The sequence below is a fragment of the Callospermophilus lateralis genome, unplaced genomic scaffold (genome assembly GCF_048772815.1).
Source record: "Callospermophilus lateralis isolate mCalLat2 unplaced genomic scaffold, mCalLat2.hap1 Scaffold_959, whole genome shotgun sequence".
In the NCBI taxonomy this organism is placed as follows: Eukaryota; Metazoa; Chordata; class Mammalia; order Rodentia; family Sciuridae; genus Callospermophilus; species Callospermophilus lateralis.
Window position 1 is genome coordinate 250834 of NW_027517765.1, and position 13068 is coordinate 263901.

The following is a 13068-nucleotide window of genomic DNA, read 5'->3' on the forward strand; positions in this document are numbered from 1 at the left end:
ACAGAAAGAAAACTGAAGACAAAATAAGTGGCTAAATAAGCATCTATTACTAAATCACTTCTCTGAAAGTTCCCCAGCTTAGTGGATCTGAGAATAAGGGTTTTTTCTTTATCAATTTCTCACTACTAATAAATTGTTTCACATGACTATGTGGAACTATCAACATTATCATATTTTAAATGTTAAGAAAATAACAATATAAAAGCTGGTTTTGGATTTTGTTTTTGTTTAAAGTGAAAAAAAATATTTTGCGTATCTTTGCTTATATTTATATTTCATCTCATCACATAGCTACTTCTACAATTTTATTAAAATACATTATATATTTGACTATTGATTATTATTATCCTGAAGTAACAGAGCCTCTATTATCTTCATAAAACTGTTTTCTTTCTTTGCTTCATGGTATCTAAAATTTCAACAGGTTCTTAAGTCCACTGATCTTTTAAAAGACAATTTTAGCAAAAATTTTACTTAATTTTTATTTCTAGATGTTCCAATGTTTACTTTTTGGTATCTTCAATTTCATTCTCCATGTTTTTGTATATGGATCATATGTGCAATAGCTGTTTTAACACATTTGTCCATTAATTTCATCATCTCTATCATTTTCAGGTCATCTCTTCCATCACTAATATTTTGTATTGTTTTCAATTATTTTGCTATCATAAACTGTTAACACTGTACAGAACTCCCCTGCATATGCAGCTTTGTGTTCTTAAGAAATTACTTCATTAGGAGAAGATACATCAAAGTGGGAATCCTAGGTCACCATGCTCTCTTATATTTCAACTTCTGACTTGCTGTGTATGCTGTGAGAAACCAGGCTTAGAATTATAAATTCAAGAATTCAAAGATCAATACAACTAGTGGTTATAACTTGGGTTTGGATCCCATCTCTGACACACCAAGCTGTATAATTCTGAACAAATTACTTAAATGGGTCTTAATTTATTTACCTTATCTGTTAATTGGGGATCATAATGGTATACCTCAAGGGATTGCTATGAGAATTAACTAAAATACATAAAACATCTGGAATACACTAAGTGCCATTTATATGTTTGCTATTACCATTAAAAAGGAATATGAGTAAATAAAGTGGCTTTACAGAACCAAAGATACCATTTTAAGACATGAACTTATGAACATAACTGTATGTAATTTTAAGCCTCTAGAAAGATGTGTATTACACTTGCGAATTTTTCTCTCTTCATGTATTGCTTCACTACTGGTTTTAAGGGATGGGTAAATATTTTAGCCTTCTGTTAAATGCAGGTGAAAAATTAAACTCAATTTGCATTGAACCAAGAGATCAAGAACCATGACACATGTGCAATCATCATATCTACAATCTCTCCTCCTAGGAGGATTCCAGCTCAAGTCAAGATAAAAACGTCAATACAGGAGGTAATTCAAACTATATTTGTTAAGTCAAAGTAACCATGGTGGATACCTGAAATGCCAGCCACTCAGAGGCTGAGGCAGGAGGATGGTGAGTTCAAAGCCAGCCTCAGCAAAAGCTAGGCATGAAGCATCTCAGACCCTGTCTCTAAATAAAATACAAAATACTACTGGGGCTGTAGCTTAGTGGTTGACTTTCCCCAAATTCAATCCCTAGTACCCCCACTCCTTAAAAATTCTCTTAAGGTTGCCTCCAGTAGCTTGGCACAAGGGTGCATTCCTATAATCTCAGCAGCGCAGGAGGCTGAGGCAGGAGGTTTGTGAGTTCAATGTACCAGCTTCAGCAATTTAGCAAGGCAAGACCCTAAGCAATTCAATGAGACACTGTCTCCACATAAAATATAAAAAAGGGCAGGGGATGAGGTTCATTTGTTAAGTGCCCCTGTGTTCAATCATTGGTAACCAAAAAAAAAGTTTACCAAAATTGGTCCAAGTTAGAGACTAAACTGCCTGGAATAAGGGTTTGGCATTTGGAAGGAAGTGAAAGTAGTCAACTATAATTAGGCTTGGAGTATCAAAGGAACATCAGGGAGGCAACTGTGTGTAAAAACAGAGTAAGCAAGCAGAAAGTTAGAAGAAACATAAGTCTTGGAGTTTTATCTTGAGTGTGATGGTAGAAAAAGTGGAAGGAATCTGAAGTGAGGTGATCTACAAAGGGGACTGACATAACTGTTTAACAAGCCAACTCCATTCCAGCCCAACTGACTGAGTCAGATGCACAACCACTCTATCTTGGGCTCTGGCAAGTTTTTCTGGATCCAAGTTTCCATACCAACTAAGAACTTCTAGCTATCCAATCGACCAAAGGCATGTTGTGAGCATGTTCCCCAGAGCTGCCAAAAGTTCCTGGCATATGATCAATGAAGCACACAATTGGTGAGTGCTCTGCAGTGAATCAGTTAACACATTAAATACCAGGTAACAGAGAAAAACTGGCATGTTAGTGCTCTGTAGAATGCCATGTCAAGGCTAGAATAAGGACAAGGGGAACTTATGTAGGCTGGTCTCCCCAAGAGAATCTGCTCTAAGTCATAGAGTAAGATCTAGTACTCTATCACAGAAAAAAAGTGGAAGTAATCTGAAGATTGCCATCTTTCCATAAAAAAGTGTCAGCATTTTCTGGGAATCTGCTAAAAATATGAACCAAACCATGGGCAATGCATACAAAGGACTCTTGTTTTTCTGCCCCATAGCCTCAGGAATAGCATAGCAATACCTGTGGTACTCTCCCTATCTCATTTATAAAGGGAATTCCAATCTATCTCATAGGTTTAGTGATGATTAAATAAAAATAAAGGGCTTGGCTCATAAAAAGTGTGTAATATATATTATGTATTCTTGATTTTATGACCACAAAAATGACAACTAGCTAAATGGTAAGCATGTCCATAAAAACAGCACTTTTAATGCTCTTCTAGCACAGAATAAAAATAGCTTCATTTTTTGTGTGTGTTTGTGTGTGTGTGAAATATTAGATGATCCAAAGATTTTAAGATTGGTCTAAAATAATTATCATTTTTTCCAAACTCCCCTGCCAAATTTGGACCAATAATGTTATGCAACAATAAAGTAGATTTGTAAATCCTATTAACATAAGATTAACAACATAAATTCTGAATAAATAAAAGCAAAACAACAATCTCTAAGTCTGAAAAATTATTCAACAAGAGTCATTCAAGAGACTGGGGTTGTGTCTCAGTGGTAGAGATTTTGCCTTGCATGTACAAGGCACTGAGGTCAATCCTCAGCACCATATAAATGTAAAATAAAAGATATTGTGTCCACCTAAAATTAAAAAAATAAGTATTTTTTTAAAACATTCATTCAAGATGGAACCATGGTTTTAAATGTCTGTATCTTTTAGTTACAATGTTAACTAAAATTACAAAGGTTGGCAACAGAAGCAAAAAGCCATTCATAAGACTAGCATGGCTATTTTGTTAATGAGAAATTACATACCAGTTTCAGCAAACTACAGAGTTCTCTCCTTACAGTTTTTTATTACTTATAGAAATTGGAGTTCTCATACTAGAGTCTATTATGACACAGAATTTCTATTAATAGGCAGTAATCAATTCTAAATTATTTTAGCTCAATTTCAGAAAGGCTATTTAAGGTATGTTCATTTTATTTATACTAATTAATAAGAGATTAACCATGTCTACAATTTGACCTAAAAGCTCCAGTAACTGAAGAAAACTATATTCAACAATGTCTTAATTCCAAACCACTGAGTCAGAACATTGACATTTTTGTCTCTAGTACACTAACAAAGGGGGAGGGAAAGAGTGGATATGGGAACAATTTAAAGGGCCTGCTTGTATTAAAATAAGGTGCTATACAAAATGATAAAAAAAATATACAAATGCCTTAAAGGAATAAAAAAGAAAGCCTATACTAAGTACTAGGATGAGTTCATGAAGAGCATGCCAGTGTTCAAAGTTGAAATGCCACTCTTCTGTGACCACATTATTTCCTTACATCTCCATTTCATGGAGTCTGGATTCTGAAAGGTAATAATTCTTATTTTTTTCAAAACCCATTACAAAGAAATTTTACCTCCAAATTATAATTCTCAAATCAAGAAACGTTGTTTTTTATTTACTTTAAGTATATTTTGAAATAAATTTAGATTAACAAAATAGATTTATGAACATAGTATAGAATTTCCATACATCGTTTACCCATTTTCCCCTAAAGTTCACGTCTTACAAAATCATAGCAACATTTGTGAGGCCTAAGAAATTAAAATTGATTCATTATTTGAACTAAACTCCTGTTTTTCCATTAACATTTTTTTTCAGGTTCTAGGAACAATAGAAGGTACCTCATTGCACTTAATGATTTTTTAAAGTGTAATATATTTTGGTACATGCTACACATTTATGTTCTATTTATGATATTGTTATTATGATTATTATAGATAATAAACCTGAAGTTCTCTGGGAAACATGATTACTGGGTAGTACAAAAAAGTTACATGAAGTGTCATATAAAAATGATATTTCTACTATTGTATTATTTAAGAGAAAACAAAGTAAATTACTAAGATATAGCCCAATGCCTATTTGTCAAGAACTTATGAGAGCAAATGACATAATATTCTAGAAACAGCTCTTCCAAAGAGCTTTGTCACTCACCTATTTTCCAAGACTCTCATGGTAATAAATAAAGAGTAAATCTGTTCAATTAATTCTGTAATAAAGCATAAAGTGGTATTATACTCATAGATAATCCAGTTGTATCAAATATATATATATATATATATATATATATATATATATAAATTAGTTTCTTGTCATTTTCAAATACTGTGCATTTGTACTAACATAACAGAAAAAAACTAATTTCAGGAAAAATAATTGCATGGTTTATTAGTGTTATTATCTTTACTTTAAAATTGAAATCATGACATGTGCCAGGGTCAGGCCCGGGGGTGAGGAGAGGGATACCTGCGGGTCGCTGGGGTCCGACCCAAACCCAAACCCTACCTTGGCTTGCTGCTGGTTTCAGCCCCGGGCCCACTTGGCCCTCTCCTCCGGTGCCCTGGCGGGGCAGGCTCAGCAAGCAGTAAATTTGTGGCCACATTCTGAGGCTGGGCATGCACAGGATGGCAGAGTTCACATGCATGCGTGCTTGTGTACACCAGTGTGACCTAGAAATATACCAACTCCCTGCATATGGAATTGCTCTCGAGACCTCCAGCTGCTGCTACACTCTCCACACAGTTACTCCTCAGGAAAGTCTCTTCACTTTCCAGCTTCTGAGAACAGGGCCAGCGGCCCGCCGCCGGCGTGGTAGACACATCACCCCAATTGGAGGAGGGGCAGAGCAGAGCTGCCACCCGTGCCTGCAAGGTAGGCAAACCTGCGACCAACCTGCAGAAAAGGCCCAGTGGCCCACCAGCGTGGTAGACACATCACCCCAATTGGAGGAAGGGCCCAGCTGCTGCCTGCAAGGTAGGCAGATGGCGCATCCTGGAGAAGGGGCCCAGCGGCCCGCCAGCCAAGTTGAAAGATCACCCCAATTGGAGAAGAGGCACAGCCACCACCTGCGCCTGAAAGGTAGGCAGACCTGCAACCTGGAGAACAGGCCTAGCGGCCAGCCAGTGTGGTAGACTGATCACCCCTATTGGAGGAGGAGCACAGACGCCGTCTGCCCCTGCAAGGGAAAATTTGCAACTATACAAGAACAATATAGATATATAGGGGGGAAATTCAATAACACAACAGTTTCACCAAGCAGAAAAAAAATGCGAGCAGTATGAAAAGACAAGGAAAGAAAGGACCACAAGCAATGCAGGTCAACTCAACTTTAGAAGAGGTAATATCTGCAGCAGACTGAATGTCAGATAAAGAATTCAGGATTTACATGCTTCAGATGATCTGGAGTCTCAAGGAAGACATTAGACAGCAAAATCAAACAATGAAAGATCACTTCAACAATGAATTACATAAACAAATACAAGAAGCAAAAGATCAACTATTCAGGGAGATAGAGGTTATAAAAAACAAACAACCAGAAATACTATGAATGCAGGAAGCAATAAACCAAATTAACAACTCAAATGAGAATACTACCAGCAGAGTAGAACACTTAGAAGATAGAACATCAGACAATGAAGACAAAGTATTTCAACTTGAAAAGAACATAGTCATCTTGGCGAGACTGTTACGAAACCATAAGGAGACATCTAAAAAATATGGAATAACATAAAGAGACCAAACTTAAGAGTCATTGGAATACAGGAAGGAATAGAGGTCAAAACCAAAGGATTAAGCAATCTGTCAAATGAAATAATATGAGAAACTTCCCAGACTTGAAGAATGAGACAGAATCCCAAATCCTAGAAGCCTACAGGACACCAAATGTGCAAAATCATAAGAGATCCACACCTAGACACATTATAATGAAGATGCCCAACATACAGAATAAGGAGAGAATTTTAAAAGCTATAAGAGAAAGGAAGCAGATTACATTTAGGGGTAAACCAATCAGGATAACAGCTGATCTTTCAACACAGACTCTGAAAGCTAGAAGATCCTGGAATAACATATTTCAAACACTGAAAGAAAATGGGTTCCAACCAAGAATTGTGTATCCAGCGAAATTAAGCTTCAGGATGGAAGATGAAATTAATACCTTCCACGATAAACAAAAGTTAAAAGAATGTGCAGCTAGAAAACCATCTCTTCAAAACATCCTCAGCAAAACATTAAAGGAAGAGAAAATGGAAAATAACAATGAAAACCAACAGTGGGAGGTAGTACAGGAAAGGGAAAAAATAATCAAAGAGGAAAAACAAACCATGTTAAGTAACATAAATAAACAAATATGACTGGAAGAACAATTCATATCGCAATAATAACCCTAAATGTTAATGGCTTAAACTCACTAATTAAGAGACACAGGCTAGTAGAATGGATCACAAAACAAGACCCAACAATATGCTGCCTAAAGGAGACTCATTTGATAGGAAAAGACAAACATAGACTGAAGATAAAAGGTTGGGAAAAATCATATCACTCATATGGAGTTCAGAAACAAGCAGGAGTGTCCATACTCATATCAAATAAGATAGATTTCAAGCCAAAGTTAATGAAAAGGGATTAAGAGAGACACTACATACTGCTGAAGGGAAACATATACAAACAAGACATAACAATCATAAATATAGATGCCACAAGCAATGGTGCAGCTATGTATATCAAACAAACTCTTCTCAAGTTCAAGAGCCTAATAGACCACCATACAATAATTATGGGAGACTTCAACCCACCTCTCTCAACACTGGACAGATATTCCAAACAAAAGTTGAGTAAAGAAACTATAGAACTCAATAATATAATTATTAACCTAGACTTAATTGACATATATAGAATATACCACCCAACAACAAGCAGTTACACTTTTTTTCTCTGCAGCACTTGGATCCTTCTCAAAAATAGATCATATATTATGTCACAGGGCAACTCTTAGATATTATAAAGGAGTAGAGATAATACCATGCATCTTATCTGATCATAATGGAATGAAACTGGAAATCAACAATAAAAGAAGGAAGGAAAAATCATGCATCACTTAGAGAATGAACAATAGGTTACTGAATGATCAATGGGTTACAGAAGACATCAAGGAGGAAATTAAAAAATTCTTAGAGATAAATGAAAACAGACACAACATATCGGAATCTATGGGACACAATGAAAGCAGTTCTAAGAGGAAAATTCATTGCTTGGAGTTCATTCCTTAAAAAAAGAAAAAAACAACAAATAAATTATCTCACACTTCAACTCAAAATCTTAGAAAAAGAAGAGCAAAACAACAGCAAAAGAAGTAGAAGGCAAGAAATAATTAAAATCAGAGGTGAAATTAATGAAATTGAAACAAAAGAAACAATTGAAAAAATTCACAAAACTAAAAGTTGGTTCTTTGAAAAAATAAATAAGATTGACAGACTCTTAGCCATGCTAATGAAGAGAAGAAGAGAGAGAACTCAAATTACTACTATACGGAATGAAAATGCAATATCACAACAGGCACTTCAGAAATACAGAAGATAATTAGAAATTATTTTGAATCCTCATTCTCCAATGAAATAAAAGATAGTAAAGGCATCAATAAATTTCTTAAGTCATATGATTGCACAGATTGAGTCAGGAGGATATAGACAACCTAAACAGACCAATATCAATTGAGGAAATAGAAGAAGCCATCAAAAGACTACCAACTAAGAAAAGCCCAGGACTGGATGGGTATATAGCAGAGTTTTACAAAACCTTTAAAGAAGAACTAATATCAATACTTTCTAAGCAATTTCAGGATATAGAAAAAGAGGGAGAACTTCCAAATTCATGCTATGAGGCCAACATCACCCTGATTCCTAAACCAGACAAAGACACTTCAAAGAAAGAAAATTACAGACCAATATCTCCAATGAACCTAGATGCAAAAATCCTCAATTAAATTCTGGTGAATCGGATACAAAAACATATGAAAAAAAATTGTGCACCATGATCAAGTAGGATTTATTCCAGAGATGCAAGGCTTTTTCAATATACAGAAATCAATAAATGTTATTCACCACATCAATAGACTGAAAGATAAGAGCCATATGATCATCTCAATAGATGCAGAAAAAGCATTCGACAAGAAAGAAATTAAAGGCATAAAAATAGGAAAAGAAGAACTTAAATTATCACTATTTGCAGGTGACATGATTCTATACCTAGCAGACACAAAAGGGTCTACAAAGAAACTATTAGAGCTAATAAATGAATTCAGCAAAGTGGCAGGATATAAAATCAACATGCATAAATAAAAGGCATTCCTGTATATCAGCGACAAATCTTCTGAAAAGGAAATGAGGACAACCACTCCATTCACAATATCCTCAAAAAAATAAAATACTTGGGAATCAAACTAACAAAAGAGGTGAAAGACTTTTACAATGAAAATAAAGAACCCTAAAGAGAGAAATAGAAGATCTTAGAAATGGAAAAATACACCCTGTTCATGGATAGGCAGAACTAACATCATCAAAATGGCGATATTACCAAAAGTTCTCTATAGGTTTAATGCAATGTCAATCAAAATCCCAACAGCATTTCTTGTAGAAATAGATAAAGCAATCATGAAATTCATATGGAAAAATAAAAGACCCAGAATAGCAAAATCAACTCTAAGCACGAAGTGTGAATCAGGCCGTATAGCGATACTAGATCTCAAACTATACTATAGAGCAATAGTAACAAAAACAACATGGTACTGGTACCAAAACAGGCAGATGGACAAATGGTACAGAATAGAGGTCACAGAAACCAATTCACAAAATTACAACTATCTTATATTTCATAAAGGGGCTAAAAGCATGCAATGGAGGAAAGATAGCTTCTTCAGCAAATGGTGGTGGGAAAACTGGAAATCCATATGCAACAAAATGAAACTTAATCCCTTTCTCTCGCCATGCACAAAAGTTAACTCAAAATTGATCAAGGAGTTTGATATCAAATCAGAGACATGGCGTCTGATAGAAGAAAAAGTTGGCTACAATCTACATACTGTGGGGTCGGGCTCCAAATTCCTCAATAGGACACCCATAGCACAAGAATTAATAACTAGAATCAACAAATGGGACTTACTCAAACTAAAAGTTTTTTCTCAGCAAAAGAAACAATAAGAGAGGTAAATAGGGAGCCTACATCCTGGGAACAAATCTGTACTCCTCACACTTCAGACAGAGCCCTAATATCTAGAGTATACAAAGAACTCAAAAAATTAAACAATAAGAAAACAAATAACCCAATCAATAAATGGGCCAAGGACCTGAACAGACACTTCTCAGAGGAGGACTTACAATCAATCAACAAGTACATGAAAAAATGCTCACCATCTCTAGCAGTCAGAGAAATGCAAATCAAAACCACCCTAAGATACCATCTCACTCCATTAAGATTGGCAGCCATTATGAAGTCAAACAACAACAAGTGCTGGTGAGGATGTGAGGTAAAGGGTACATTTGTACATTGCTGGTGGGACTGCAAATTGGTGCAGCCAATTTGGAAAGCAGTATGGAGATTTCTTGTAAAGCTGGGAATGGAACCACCATTTGACCCAGCTATTCCCCTTCTGAGTCTATTCCCTAAAGACCTAAAAAGTGCATACTACAGGGACATGCCGCAGTCTCTGGCTGGGCACAAATCACGAGTCTCCACACAGCTTGTAGATTCAAACAGCAATTCTTTATTCCCGAACTCACACCGGCCGTCTACAAACACGTTCTGGGGAGATCCACGTTCTCTGCCCCAAATCCACACTCTGCCCAAATCCACTACTCTGCCCAAATCCACTCTCTGCCCTAATCCACTCTCTGCCCTAATCCACTCCACATGGGCTTCTGTCTCCTAAAATATACTGTCTGACCCTAAGAACTCAAGAGGAACTCAGCAGCAGGATACGCCCTATTCTAAAGGGGGAACACCCTACTCTCCTATTATGCTAAACTGCCCTATTCTAAAGGGGGAACACCCTACTCTCCTATTATGCTAAACTGCCCTATTCTAAAGGGGGAACACCCTACTCTCCTATTATGCTAAACTGCACTAGTCCTTGAGCAAGGTCACCTTTCAGAAGTCCTTCCACTAGACAGCATGGGAGTAAGCTGGCAAGGAGATTGTCATACCTACTTGGCTGATGGCTCCCAGCATCTCCCCCCTTCTGATTAATTAAACAACAAGTAATGTGGCTTAAGGACCGTGCCTGGTAGGTTGTCCAGTTCAACATATGGCTCTTACCCGTCATTGGAAAACTGACCTTTAGGCGTCAGCTTCCTGTCTTAGGTTGATACCACTGCAACTGGATCATACCCGTCACTGACTACCGGTCCAGCATACAGCCATACTTGTGGATAGGTCTATGCACCAGTGGGGGGGTGAGGTTCTTTGCCTCACCTTTGTTGGCCCCCAACTTTGGCCTTGGTGCCAGTGGGGGAGTGAGGTTAATGTGGCTTAAGGACCGTGCCTGGTAGGTTGTCCAATTCAACATATGGTTCTTACCCATCATCGGAAAACTGACCTTTAGGCAACTGACCTTTAGGCGTCAGCCTCCTGTCTTAGGTGGATACCACTGCAATTGGATCATACCCGTCACTGACTACCGGTCCAGCATATAGCCATTGGCCCCCAAATTTAGACCATCACTAGCAGAGGGGAGGAGGATACAGAAATGCCACGACACCAAGCCAATTGACAGTTCCTTTGGAAAAATTGCATCATTGGTGACACCATCAGCAAAGATATGCCAGCATAACCACAATTAACATGTGGTGCGCTGGCAAGGAAATAAAAATTGCATCACTGGTGACACCATCAGCAAAGATATGCCAGCATTACCACAATTTGCTGCACTAAACGTAGTTACATAGTCTAGGCAAGTTCTGTAAGCAGTTCAAAGTGGAGGAATCTATCAATCTGTCCATCTCCTCCCAAAGTCCATTGCCTCCCAAAGTAAGTTGACTCCTTGATTGAGCATACTTGTTGAGTTATATTCATTGGGATGAAGATAGGAATTCTGGCACTGATGCTAAAGAGACATTATCCTGAAAAGAATTATTAAATATAATGAAAAGGAAAGGTGAAAGTAAACAAACAGATCTGTTAACCTCCTTAAAAAACAATCCTTAACAGCTGTTTACCTGATTTAAATTAGTAAACAAGCAGATCTGTTAACCACCTCTAAAAACAATCCTTAACAGCTGTTTACCTAATTTAAATTAAGCCATTTAAATCACGTGAATAAAAAAAATAATAATTCGGATCCATTTTCTCATGAGCGCTCCTCATATATGAAATATGGACATACGCACACACAGACATATAACACAAAACACAAATGTGCAAACAAACGTACAACACATAAGATAATAATAAAGGCCTTGTAGCTTTACCTAGGTGAAATCTCCATTGCAATGTTTAAAAACTCCAGTCAAAAAATAAAACTGATCAGAAAAACATTAACCTAGGTTTGTATGAGCTCAAAAAATAAAAATAGAACCTTATGATGTGAAAAAAATGCAATAATAAAATAGATATTGAAAAAAGCATCTTGGTTAATCACTGTCGCAGATGTAAGAATGGCCAAGCTGGAGTTCTGGATATCAGCTGTTATGGATTTGAGTCAAATCATCTTCTTTTCGATCTGTAGAAATCGTTTTGGTTAGTCTTTCTGGAATCCAAATCGGTTGTTGTTCTCCCTGTGGAAACACACAGACAGACCGCCGACTCCAGACAATCACTGGGTCAGAATCTTTCCATTGTCCTGTTAGAATATCTTTCCAAAGAACTTTAGGCTTATGCACATCTTTTTGATACATATGCCTTTCCGCAGCACTAAGTCCTGATGAATCCAAATTTAAAAAGTTTAGAGTAAAAAGCGTTATTTTAAGTTTATCTTTGGGGGATATATACCCCTTTCCAATTCCCTCTTTTTGCTTTAATAAGTACATTTTAATAGTTTGATGAGCTCTTTCAACTATTCCTTGTCCCTGTGGATTATATGGAATTCCTGTTATATATGAGTAATACCAAATGATGAGCAAAATTGTTTAAAAGAGGTAGAGGTATAGCCAGGACCGTTATCAGTTTTTAACTGTTTAGGAACGCCCACAGTGGCAAAATTTTGTAAGCAATGAGCTATAACATCTTAGTTTTTTCTCCGGCATGAAGGGAGCCCATCAAAAATCCGGAAGAAGTATCAACTGTAACATGTAAATATTTTAATTTTCCAAATTCTGGCAAGTGTGTGACGTCCATCTGCCAAATATGGTTAGGTATCAGTCTTCTAGGATTGACTCCAAGATTAACTTGTGATAAAAGGTCACACAATTTTGACATTGTTTTATTATATGTCTGGCTTGTTCCTTAGTTATTTTAAAACGCTTTTGTAAAGTATTAGCATTGACATGGAACTTTTTATGAAAATTCGTAGCTTCTTCTAGTGTAGAGAAACTATGAATGTCATGTGTAGTTTTATCTGCTAAATCATTGCCCAAACTAAGGGCTCCAGGCAATCCTGTATGTGCTCTAATATGTCCTATAAAGAATGGAT